General features: G+C 39.4%; 1 long non-coding RNA gene across 1 annotated transcript; it reads left to right on the top strand.

The window, feature by feature from the left end:
- The first annotated feature begins 502 nt into the window (after window positions 1–502).
- On the top strand, window positions 503–3,453 carry LOC121980521. The gene is made up of 3 exons (XR_006111575.1): window positions 503–1,252; window positions 1,449–1,528; window positions 2,662–3,453. It is a non-coding gene; the product is annotated as an uncharacterized LOC121980521 (long non-coding RNA).
- The last annotated feature ends 8,377 nt before the right edge of the window (window positions 3,454–11,830 follow it).

Here is an 11,830-nt window from a genome sequence, read left to right as displayed (position 1 = left end):
TGCAGTCTAGAGTGTGTCACCTCATAAAGACTCCGGTAGAGAAGTGAAGGTCATTATACTTCTCATCATATCTTTTATAGTTCAATTGTGACGCTCAGTTATACCATTCTGAATGAGTGTATCACAACCATATCACATAACCTAGCAGCATGCCACAACTTATAAGAGATATAACATACAATAATAAATCACTACAAGAAAATTGGGATTTTACAACACTTAAAAGACAACACCTTTTAAAAAAAGCGTTGTCTTTTTCTTTTTAACAACGATTTTAGTGAAAAACGTTGTCTATTTTTTTATTTTCTTACTAATAGATAACACTTTTTTAAAAATTGTTGTCTACTAGTGATTTTTATGGGTCAAACACAACGCTTTTTAAAAAGCGCTGTCTATTGTCAAGCCCTCATCTAAATCTAGGATAATCAGAACCGTTGGATGCAACTAAGGAGTAGAAAAGACCTAGGTTTCACTTTGGCACCCACCTTTCTCCTGAATCTCTCCTACCAACTCACCAACTCACGCATAGTCTTCTCCTCCCTCTCCCCTCTCCGCGAATCTCTCCTTCGAACTCCTCTCCGTCCAACCTCTCTTCCACAAACCCCTCTCCACGAATCTCTCCTCCGAACACCTTCAAACAGTGAGGTTTTTTAGCACCAGTCGCGCCTTGCCTTGAAAGCCTTCACTGCCGCTCGAAGCGAGCAGTAGTACGATGTCGATCTCAACCTCTACGTGTCTCCACCTTGTCCAGGTGCGGATCGCGGCAGGAGATCGATACGTTGGTTGCTGATCTAATGGAGGAGGGATGACTCTCCACGGAGACCTCCAAGGGGGTTCCCTAATGGCCGATTGATGGTGAGGAGGAGAGCTAATCGGCGAGCCGATCAGCGGTGGTGTAGAAGGTCAAGATTGGATTTTACTTCGCCACGTGGTGAGCGTTGAACGTGGTGTTCAACATCTACAACAAGAAGGTTCTTAACGCCTTCCCCTACCCTTGGCTGACCTCCACACTCCCCCTTGCTGCCAGCTAGCTCCCTCATGTTTTAGGTCAAGTTTGATTTAACCTCTTCAAAGAACATGTTGAAATGACAAAAAAGATTTGTGGCAATGCAAATGTCCGTTACGCATGGCTTGCTTCCTCCAAGGATGCGGTGGATGAGATGATGTCTCATGGGGTTCTGAAGCAACCTGTGCAAAAATGACTTTATGGAAATGGACTTCATCTTGCCCTTACAAATTGCTCTGATATCTGGTAATGCTTCAAATACGACTACATTCTTCATGTTTTTTTTTATCTTGAGAATTAACACTAATTTCTCTTTGTAAAAGCTGCCAACCATTTCTTAGTGTATCACCAAGTGCTTCCTCTATTTAGATTTTTTCTTTAATAATAGCCCATTGTGAACAATAGCTCACAAAATCAATTTCTTCAAATGCTTGTTCCTCAGCATTGCGTAAGCTTTGTGAAGATGCTTCGACAGTTATGCAGGATCTATAAAATCTTGAAGTTTTGATCTGGATAGGCGAGGTAACAAAATACTATAGATGTAGTTGTAATACATGCAATTTAAGGTGCAATAAGAAACTACATGATCTATAGCTTGAAATTTTTGTCTGATGCTGATATCCGTCTGCAGCCAAAAATGTATTCATGCCACTATATAGTGTTTTGATATAAGCAATGAGGATTACCATCCTTGTTCAGAAATGATTGTAAGTTGTAACTGAATTAACATCCGCTATTGCTAGTTCAGGCCATGTTGCCAAGAAACTTCCAATGTATCTCTAGTATTCACTGTTTTGCAGTATGTAATCTGTTTGAATAGTTTTTTCCACCATTAAGTTTAAGTTCTTTATCAGTATTTGATTGTAGATGTTGAATGACCATCTTGTTCTCTGCTGTGAAAGATTTATTATCAGTACCATATACTTGGGTTCTGCATGATCTGAATGTATCTATGTTATATTCCTTTCACATGAAAATTGGCTACAGTGGCAATGTAAGAATGTGCTATACAGACAGATCCTGTTTTTTTTCACCTCCTCTAAATGAGTATGAAATGATGAGATGCTATGCTTTTACTGCAATTTCCTATTAGTTTTAAATCTTTTAAGACACAAAAGCTACACTTTTACTGATCTTCACATAGATAAGAATATTTCAAAGAATCAAAATCGAACTTGATAGCAGGAAACAATTTATTTTGTCAATCCCCAGAACTTGATAGTAGGAAACAATTTATTTTGTCAATTGTGGCATTATAGCTTGATAAAGTTTGTTGGTATCTTCTAGATAGATAGAACCGATTACCCAAAAAGTGAAATTGTGGTTTTCTGTCTTCTAATCCTGTTGTTATAGGGAAACTGCATGAAAAAATAGATTTCACCGATTACCCAAAAAGTACTTGTATCTTCTAGATAGATAGAACCATTGACAAATTGTAGGCCTGTAAAAATGCTGAAATATCACTTTCATAGTTGTACATGTATTGATGAAACCATCCTCCTAAAGCCTTTATGAATATTTCAAAAGGGGGAGACCATCTATCTTGTAAGCTTTCTATTTTTAAATTTTTTTATGTATTTGGGCAATCTTGGTGTTTTCTTCATAAATTGATATTGATTGGTTATTAGTTTTGTGTAACTTCTTTTCATATCTAGGACTTGGAGAAATGGAATCTTTCATATGAAGAGGAAGAGGAAATTGTTAGTGCAATAACTCTTACACTCAATACAATTGTTAACAAGGAGTTGAAGAAGAGTTCACTGTCTAGATTACTTTCTTCTAGCTACAAAGCCATTGAGAAACTTGTATGCTATTTAGCTTGCATTTTTAAATTGTAAAGAAAGTGAATCTCATGCTTTCTAGAATTCTAGTTCATCTGACAGCATTTTTAAATTACAAGTACCTCTCAATGATTATGTAGGTTGTTTAGTAGAAGATCGATGTTGAGGAATTATTATACATGATCACATGGATAATTACACACTTTATGATATCTATATTATATATAATATTGTCAATATTGGTTACATTGCTGTGACATCCATCGTTTATATATTGTTTATACTTTACAGACGTTACACAGGAAATTTTGTTTTTTTTTGTTGATTGTTGACTAAATTTTCCTAATTTTCTTTAACGTACGAAAATTTCTTTTGCATAATACTGATGGTATTGTTTTCTGTGACAGATACATAGTGGTAGGTGTTTTGTCTCAGTCTCAAGCCGTCAATCCATTTTGATCAATATATCTCAGTCTCAAGCCTTCGAGGCCGGCTAGCTATTTTGTGCTTTTTTTTTGTTTTAAATTTGAATGTCACTAACTACTTTGAAACATAAATATTTAGTCTTTGTGTATAGTTGAATTCTCCTGTAAATACTAATACTTTGTAGTTGAATTCTATTGTTTGGTACGAGTTTGAAATCATTAGCTGAGCTAATTAATGCTATTTTATATGTCAAATTCGAATCTGGATATGGTAAAAGAAAATTAATAGCTTTGTAAATATAAAAAAATGATTTTGTAAATAATTTTTTTAATTTTTTTTTTAAAGACAACGCTTTTAAAGCGTTGCACAAGTGTTGTCTTTGCCAAAAATAACAACGCTTTTAAAGCGTTGCTATAATGATGTTTTTGCAAAAAAATACATAACACTTTTAGAGCGTTGCAAAAGCATTGTCCTTACTATAAACGACAACGCTTTAAAAGCGTTGTCGTTGAGCAGACTTTTAACAACAGTGCCTTTAACAACGCTTTTTCAGGCACAAAGACAACGCTTTAAAAGCGTTGTCTATTAACTTTTTTCTTGTAGTGAATGGTCAACTGATTCCTAGTGTATCAACATAACCAACAATAATTATGAATCAATATCCTTAACCATATTATATCCACAGTCGACAATTTTCCATGAAATTAAATCCACACACAATGAAAGAAAATCTTTGACAGATGTCCTTTAAACTATACTAGGTTCCACCATTTTTCACTGGATCTATTCCGTTAGTCCTACAAAGCTTCACAAGCATTCACAAGAAAGAATCATTCTTGTGAGAAATTCCAAACAATCACATCCTTCTCATCCATTATAAATATTCAAGCATCCTTCAGCAATCAATCACTCGGCACCGACAAATAAAAATCAGAACTTCACACTGATTAACAGAACTGAATTCAACCAGGGAACTAGGGCCCTATATCTTGAAGAACATTTGTTCTGTAAGGGTTCCGAAATTCAAATATGTACACAAACTTCTAAAACTTAAATGATTCTGAATCAACATTTAGTTTGTATAAATCTCAATTGAAAAGGCATGCTGCAAATCCAGTGATATGGCATAGAACAGTGTGCCAGAATTCATTCTGTCAGTAAGGCAGTGGAGAGACCTGTTTAAGGTTCAGAAGTTGAGGATACTAGAGATCATCTAGGCTTATCAAAGTTAGCAGTGGTGAACTCCAACAGAATCCAAGGTCAGAAAGAGGGAATATCACAACACATCTGGATTTTCAGTTCAGTGAACATATTGTTGTGCAGGCCTTGAACCTATGTACTTAACATATATATCAGGTTGGATTTAATTAAAGATGAAGTTATTCCACAATCTCAGATACCTTAGTTAGACTTCAAATTCCACCATGGCTTAGTTGATGACATTTACCCTTCCATATCTTTTGTAAACTTAAGATGTATCTCAAGTAATTCAACTTCCTGCAAGCCCCACTTCGGATGCAGCAATGCTATAAAACAAAAACCTACTAGTCCTCCATTGCAGTAAGCAGAATATCAAAGCATGCATGATTGGGTGGCATGAAGGAGAACATGCATGCTCACTTGTCTACTAAGGCTGAATACCTGAAGATAATAGTCATTACAATTGGTGAGAAAAATGTTAGGCTACTTAATTTCGGCTCTATAATTCAAAAGTCAGTTTCAGACCTCAATTACAACAACTGCTTTAAATGTAGCTGATCCAATTCTCTTCTTCATTAAATACTTTCTCTTGTACACTTGTCTCCCACTGTCTAGTAAACAACCCAACCAAGTTGAGCCTCTTCAAGTTGGAATCTTACTTAGTACACTCATCAAAAATTAAGCTATGAAACTCGGATTGAATCATCATTCTCTTTTTACCTCAACATTCCAGAATTTCTGTAATCCCATCAAGTTCTGGAAATCATCGGTTTCCTATTAGTTCCAATTATGACATCTTCACTTCAATACCTCCTTTACTTGCTGTGTACCCCTAATTTCAGCAACTAAATATTACCAATACAGATGCACAGTAAAGCATCAGATTCAGCTAAACATACCCAGAGTTCAGCTTCAATGAAATTATAGAGAGCAGCTTTAGTCTTCTACAAATAGAATTCCTACATTTCAACAATTTAGAAATCGAGTCCAGCAGCAAGAATTCAAGGAATTGTAAATGCCAAAGGTTCAGAATCCCAGAAATCAGATTCAGATTCAAATAAGGTTCTCACTAATTTACCTAACTCAGAGGCCTATAGGTTCAACCAGGGTATCAGAACTGATTAGAGTTCAACAACCAAAGGGTCGTTTTTTTTACGACTCAGATTCACAAAATCCCTTCAAAATCTCACTAAAAAATTCCATAAAAATCTAACAACTTTAAACAAATCATGGAATTGGACTGTTGCAAATTTGAGCTCATGTAACCATAATATATACTGTTTTCAACAACCCTTGTATTAAGCATTACCGATACTCCATCCAATAGCAAGGTTCTGATACAATTCTGTATAGCATATGTTCTGACAAAATTCTCCAACTTCTGTTTTCAACAATTTTCTACAGCATATACTCATACGATTCTCTAAAACCAACTTACAATTCTTGCTCAAACCATGTTTCACCCTCAAATCCTACTAATAAATTCTTCACGGATACCCACATTTTTTTTATCAATCAGAGAACTATTGAAACAGATTACAAAGTATTTAAAGCGGTACACCAACTTGCAGCTACATTTCTAGCGTACTGGGGAAATAGAGAAAACAATTGGAAATGAAATGATAAGAGCATCATTTGAGGTTGCTCCTGGTTAGAAATTTGCAAAATGGTTTGACACTTAACATTCTCAGTTTGATACTTTGTTACTGGTGAATGAACTGATCAAAATCAGGATCTATTTGGCTTGGTTACTAATACATGTGAAAATGTAGCTATACTGTAGTTTCAATTAGCAACAAAAGTTTTCCTTTTCAGCATGTATCTGGTGAAACTTCCTTGGGAGAAAGGTCCTTTTTACTTCACACTAGTATTTTATTTTATTTTTCCCTACAGCAGCATATCTCAAGGTTCCTACTGATATTAGCTACATCCCATAGACAGCTCATGAAACAATACTTATTCGTGCCCTGCATTATACGCCTACATCTTTCCATGTAACCTCCCATACATGCCTTTTTACTTCTACACTATCAACCCCAATTCATCCTCAACATCAAACCAACTTGGTAGCTTCATAAATAATGATAGAGAAAAAGGAGGTCATCCATCCTGTTGGAATAATCTAGGTACCCTAGTTTTGATGTATGGACAAAAGTTTAAGTTAGGTTTATTATTGTATTTGATATGCATTATGAGTGTGCAGGATACAGGTACAACAAGGAGAGTCCAAGTGTGATCTTGGCAAAGGAGGAAAGTCCAAGCATAAGTCTTGGTGGTGTAAGTCCAAGCATCTAGTCTTGGTAACGTAAGTTCAAGTGTGACTTGGCCATGGATAAAGTCCCGAAGGCACGACCTCTTGGTAAAGGAAGACCCGACAACAAGGACAAAACTAATGGAAGCTCCAAAAAGCAAGATGTGAAGGATGAGGCATCCGAGGGACGCGAGGCTGATGGAGGAAGTTAGAAGACTAGGTTTAGGTTGTGTGAGCAAGGATGAGTGCATGAGAGATTGTACCCAGGGTAAAATGCAGTGCAAACTGTAGCGTTATTGTAGCAGTCGACTAGTGTTTTCATCAGTCGATTGGTAACCGACTGTTGGCGGGAAACACAGCTAGGTGTTTCCTCCCGAGCTCTATTTAAGAGAGCTCGGGTGCTTGGCTATGGTTGAAGAAAATAGAGGTGGTTAACCCCTATTAGAGTCTCTAAGGTATTTTTGAGTGATCAAGAGCTTTTGCGAGTTTGTAGTGAGATTTCTCCACCTACGAGGAGCTACTCGAGCTAGCCAGAGGTTTTTCGAGGAGTCATCCACCGACGAATCGGGATCGTCCACCTTACGAACAGCCGTGGAGTAGGAGCTTCATCTTCGAACCACGCAAAACAACGTGTTAGGTTTGCCCTTTTTTGTTAGTGTTTGTCTTGTATTTTCGCTGTGCACACTAACCATTGTAGGAAGCGACCTTTTGGGTGACACACTATTTGTTGGAGCAATCCCAATGGTCCGCGGGACCATGTGTTTGTGTTTGGGTAAAGGGTTTAAGTTAGGTTTACCCTCGTTATTTGATATGTGTACTTAAGTTGTGCAGGACTGCAGGTGACACATGTGACTCAGGTTGACGGCTTCGGGTCTGGTGAAGGATGGAGCATCCGAGGGACCGTGGACAAGGCAGCAAGGACAAGGGCCGAGGGAAGCGACTTCAAGGCATACGCGAAGGATGACATTGTGGACGAGCTGCGGGCTTGGATGCATCCGAGGGACGAGAGCCAAAGGAAGTAAGCTTGAAGGCAAGAGGTCAAAGCTTCAAAAAAGAGTCAAGTGAGTCGTGAGGGTCCGAGTGCTGAGAGAAATGTACTCGGTGTTGGTTGCTACTCGGAAAACCTAATGGTTCCACTGTACAAAAATTTTGTACAAAGGTTTGAACCTTTTCCTAGCTACCATGTGTTCTTTTAAATTAAACTTGGATCGCCTGCGGAACTTAACACGTTTGATCCAAAGTTTAATCTATTTGTTCTTTTAGGTTTAAACTTGGATCTCCTGCGGAACTTAACACGTTCGATCCAAATCACCTAGGTTATTAATTCCATTAAATACTAATTTCCAAAATTTGCTTCCAGGACTGCATGGCGAGGCACATGACCTTCTTTGATATGGGAACAACCACCGCCTAGATAAAGCCTTTTAAGGAAAGCTAATATTTAATTTCCTTAAATAACTTTAGGTCAACCGAAAAGAACAATCAAATCACAAGGAAAAGAAAAACAAAGAACACAACATTGAAAACAAATTCGAAATACTAGAATCACATGCCTCTTGTATTTGGTATTTTTACATGAAGATAAAACTAGTATGATGCGGAAATAAAATACTAGTATACTTTTTCTTTTGCAAGCAAAAACCTCTAGGTCTTTTACCGTATTTCTCTTCTAACCTCGAACGTTGTGTGGGCAACGGTCTTCCGAGATGAGAAACCACCAAAGCACCTTCTTCTCCTCCTTGCAAGGTTCGGCCATAATCAAGAGCTTCTCCAAGGATGAAGAGAAAAACACCACCAATGCTCCAAGGGATACAAGCTTTCTCTCCTTCTTCTCCAAGCTAGAATCCGGCCACCACTTGATCTCCAAGAGGATGAGAGGTTCGACCACAAGGATGGAGAGAAGAGAAAAGAGAAGGGCTGGCCACACCAAGGAAGAAAAGAGGGAGAAAACAATAGAGGTTGTCACGCCCCAGAGGAGTCCCTGTCCGAAGAAATTTCGGCAACACCTCCCTTGTACCGGTGACAATCTGAAACACTTCTACAGGCATAATATACCTCAGCCACATGCGACTGGAATCATAACAATAAAAGAAAACAAACACCACGCAGTTAATATCAAATTCAGCCTCTGGCTGACACAACCACGCAGTTAAAAGTAAAGCAGCCCACTCGGCTGTACCAAACCAAAACACAACAAAAACTGACAGAAACCAAATACAACCAAACACAAAACTGCTAGCCGGCTAGGCTTAAACAACCAACAACAAATACAAAATACCACATAACAACATCAACACTCCAAAAACAAAACCGGAGTACAGAGCTAAACAAACTGATACATAAACAAACAAAACATACGTGAAACCGATAAGTCTTCTGATGTGACGTGGGGACCAGCAGACAGGATACTCCAAGCGACATCATAACAACCTGGTACCTGAAAAATATAGAGTCCACGGGGGTGAGTTCAACAACTCAGCAGATACCTAGTTGACATGTATAGTAAACTATATCAAATAGTAATAACTATGGAGTCTCACGAACAAAGAAGGTAATGCGTAATAGAAAAGGCTAAAGTCAGACTCACCAGGCCACCTATCGGAATAATCAAGTCGTCGGATCGGAAGTGTCATAAATCTTGTATCGTATCAAACATACGTATCCATCCAAAGCGCAGATATAAGTGCAAAGAAACACAAGCATAATGTATAAATGTATGATGCCATGATGCGTCTGGTCACCCCGACGCTACTACCATCTCACACACATGATGATGACCGAGTGGGTAGGGTTGTGACAACCGTGCACTCTAGCATCACCATACGATGAGTGACTGAGTGGGCGGGATGCTGTCGAAGTACTGTCCCGTGACCCCAAATCATAAATGGGGCTCAATGCCTCATCTCGGTACGATGGGAGGTATCTCTGGCCACCACCGAGTCACCGACCAACGGAGCAAACAGAGTCCACCGTCTGCACGGCCATTACTCGCTACACTAAATGCCACTGAGCCAAACAGCTCGCACGGCTACTGAGTCCTCGCACCAACGGAGCTAACAGGAACCGCCACACACATCGATATACCACTAACCCGAGTGGTGGTGTGTGCGATATGATATGGCGATGTGCTCAACCATAGTGGAGCCGATAATCGCGCATGCAATCATGATGCATGACACTAAGCATGGCATAAACTGATCAACATAACCATATCCATATACATAAAATGAGTATCATAATATCGATGATCAAATACGAAGATCTAAAGTACACAGGTCAGATAGAATATCAAAAACCTAGGTCCTGAACATAACAAGCATGGTATGTCACTACTTCTCTGAGCATATATATATATATATATATAATCATGTGGGTACTAGCATAAAATGCATATCAGGTGAGCAAACAAGCATGTTACAGGTATCCAAAAGTGACATACCGAAACAATGACGAACATAATTATTACTAAAAGCTATGATCTACTAGACATATCAACAAGACATATCAAAAAGATAAGTCAAGGTACCCGCCTCAAAAGATGGAGATCATATCCGAAATAGATCCCGCGTCGAGACGCCATCTCGAATCAAAGTCCTGTAATACATGATATACATATTTAGCTAATTACATATAATTAATTAGCTAAATCAAATCTCCAATTGGAACCATAACCTAATTAGGGAAACCCCTAATTGAAGGGTCATTAATTAATCTTAATTAATGTTCAACTTCTATTAATCCCAGCACCTTATTAATCAGGTCTAGCCCACACAAGCCCTAATTCTCCTCCAATTCGTTCACATAATTAGATTAATTTCAATTATAACTCATCATGATACTCACCAAGATATGTTGTGATCTCTAGTGGCTCACAACTAGATTCAGTGCTTGATCGGAGAAGACAACCGGAGCTCTGAATCACCGGCGAACAATACTGCTAGAGCCCTAGCACTCACCCAACTCTGATGTGGTTGCGGGTGGATGAAATGGCCGGAGTAAAGGTCTGTTGCCGCGGCTAACCACCTACGACCAACCTACTCTCCCTAGAACTAAATCCCTCTATAAAGAAGACATCAAAAATAATGAAGGCACTGACCTATGCAAAGATCGGCTCGGTGCTCGGGCGGGCATCCAGCAGCCGTCTTTGGGCAGTAACGGTCGTAGCTCGGAAGAGGAGAGAGCGCTCCTCACTGTGAGAGTGAGAGGGAGAGGAAAGAGCTTCGGCGTCGTTGACCGGCGATCGGGTGGCTGGTGGCCGACGCGAGGAAGGAGGAATAGAAGGTGCGTTCCTTGTCTCAGCGGCAGAGAGGGCATCGGCTGTCGGTGCTGCTCCCTTCGACCTCAAGTGGTAGCGCCGCTTGGTGTGGCTTGGGAAGGAAGAGAAGGAGGCCGGCGCTAGGGCATAAGGATGGCGGCGCTGCTCGGATCGAGAGAGGGCAGCAGTGTCGGCAGGGCACAGTGGCGGCCGGCGCGATGAAGAAGATGGAGAGGAGAAGATGATGTTTTTGCGGTGCCGGTGGATGGAGCAGTTAGGGCAGCAGGATTGGGAGAATTCGGGAGAAGAGGAGGCGCGGGGAGAGGCACGGGTCGGGAAAAGAAAAAAAATGGGAAAAGAGAAGTAAAAGAAAAGAAATATATATAATAATTCAACTTTTCCTCACTTAAATTGGATAATCTAAATAGGCTTTCCCGGACCCCCATTTTTATCTCCGTAAACTTGTCCATACGAGCTCCAAAAAAATTTCTAGAAATACCGAAAAATTCCCTTATCATTATTCGTCATCATTTTTTTTTCCGATATTTTACATTCTCCCCCACTAATAAAAATTTGGTCCCCCAAATTTTCTTATCTACCATCAGCAAATACTAACAACAAGCAAAGAGTAATAATGCTGAACGGTAAATTTAATCACATACCTCATGTGAAAAGATGGGAATATCGAGCTCGGATATATACCTCATCAGCATAGACACATGGAATACATCGTGAACGCCCACCAAAGCTGGTGGTAACGCTAAACGATAATCTACCGCTCCAACCCTTTCCAAGATCTGGAAAGGTCCAATGTATCGCAGGCTGGCTTACTTCTGAGGCCAATCTTTTCACCCCTTTCGTGGGTGAAACTCACAGAAATACATGGTCACAAATGGAGAACTCTAAGGGTC

The sequence above is a fragment of the Zingiber officinale genome, chromosome 5A (assembly GCF_018446385.1).
Source record: "Zingiber officinale cultivar Zhangliang chromosome 5A, Zo_v1.1, whole genome shotgun sequence".
NCBI lineage: Eukaryota > Viridiplantae > Streptophyta > Magnoliopsida > Zingiberales > Zingiberaceae > Zingiber > Zingiber officinale.
The sequence above is the reverse complement of the archived record's forward strand: the minus strand, read 5'-3'. Positions and strand labels throughout refer to the sequence as shown.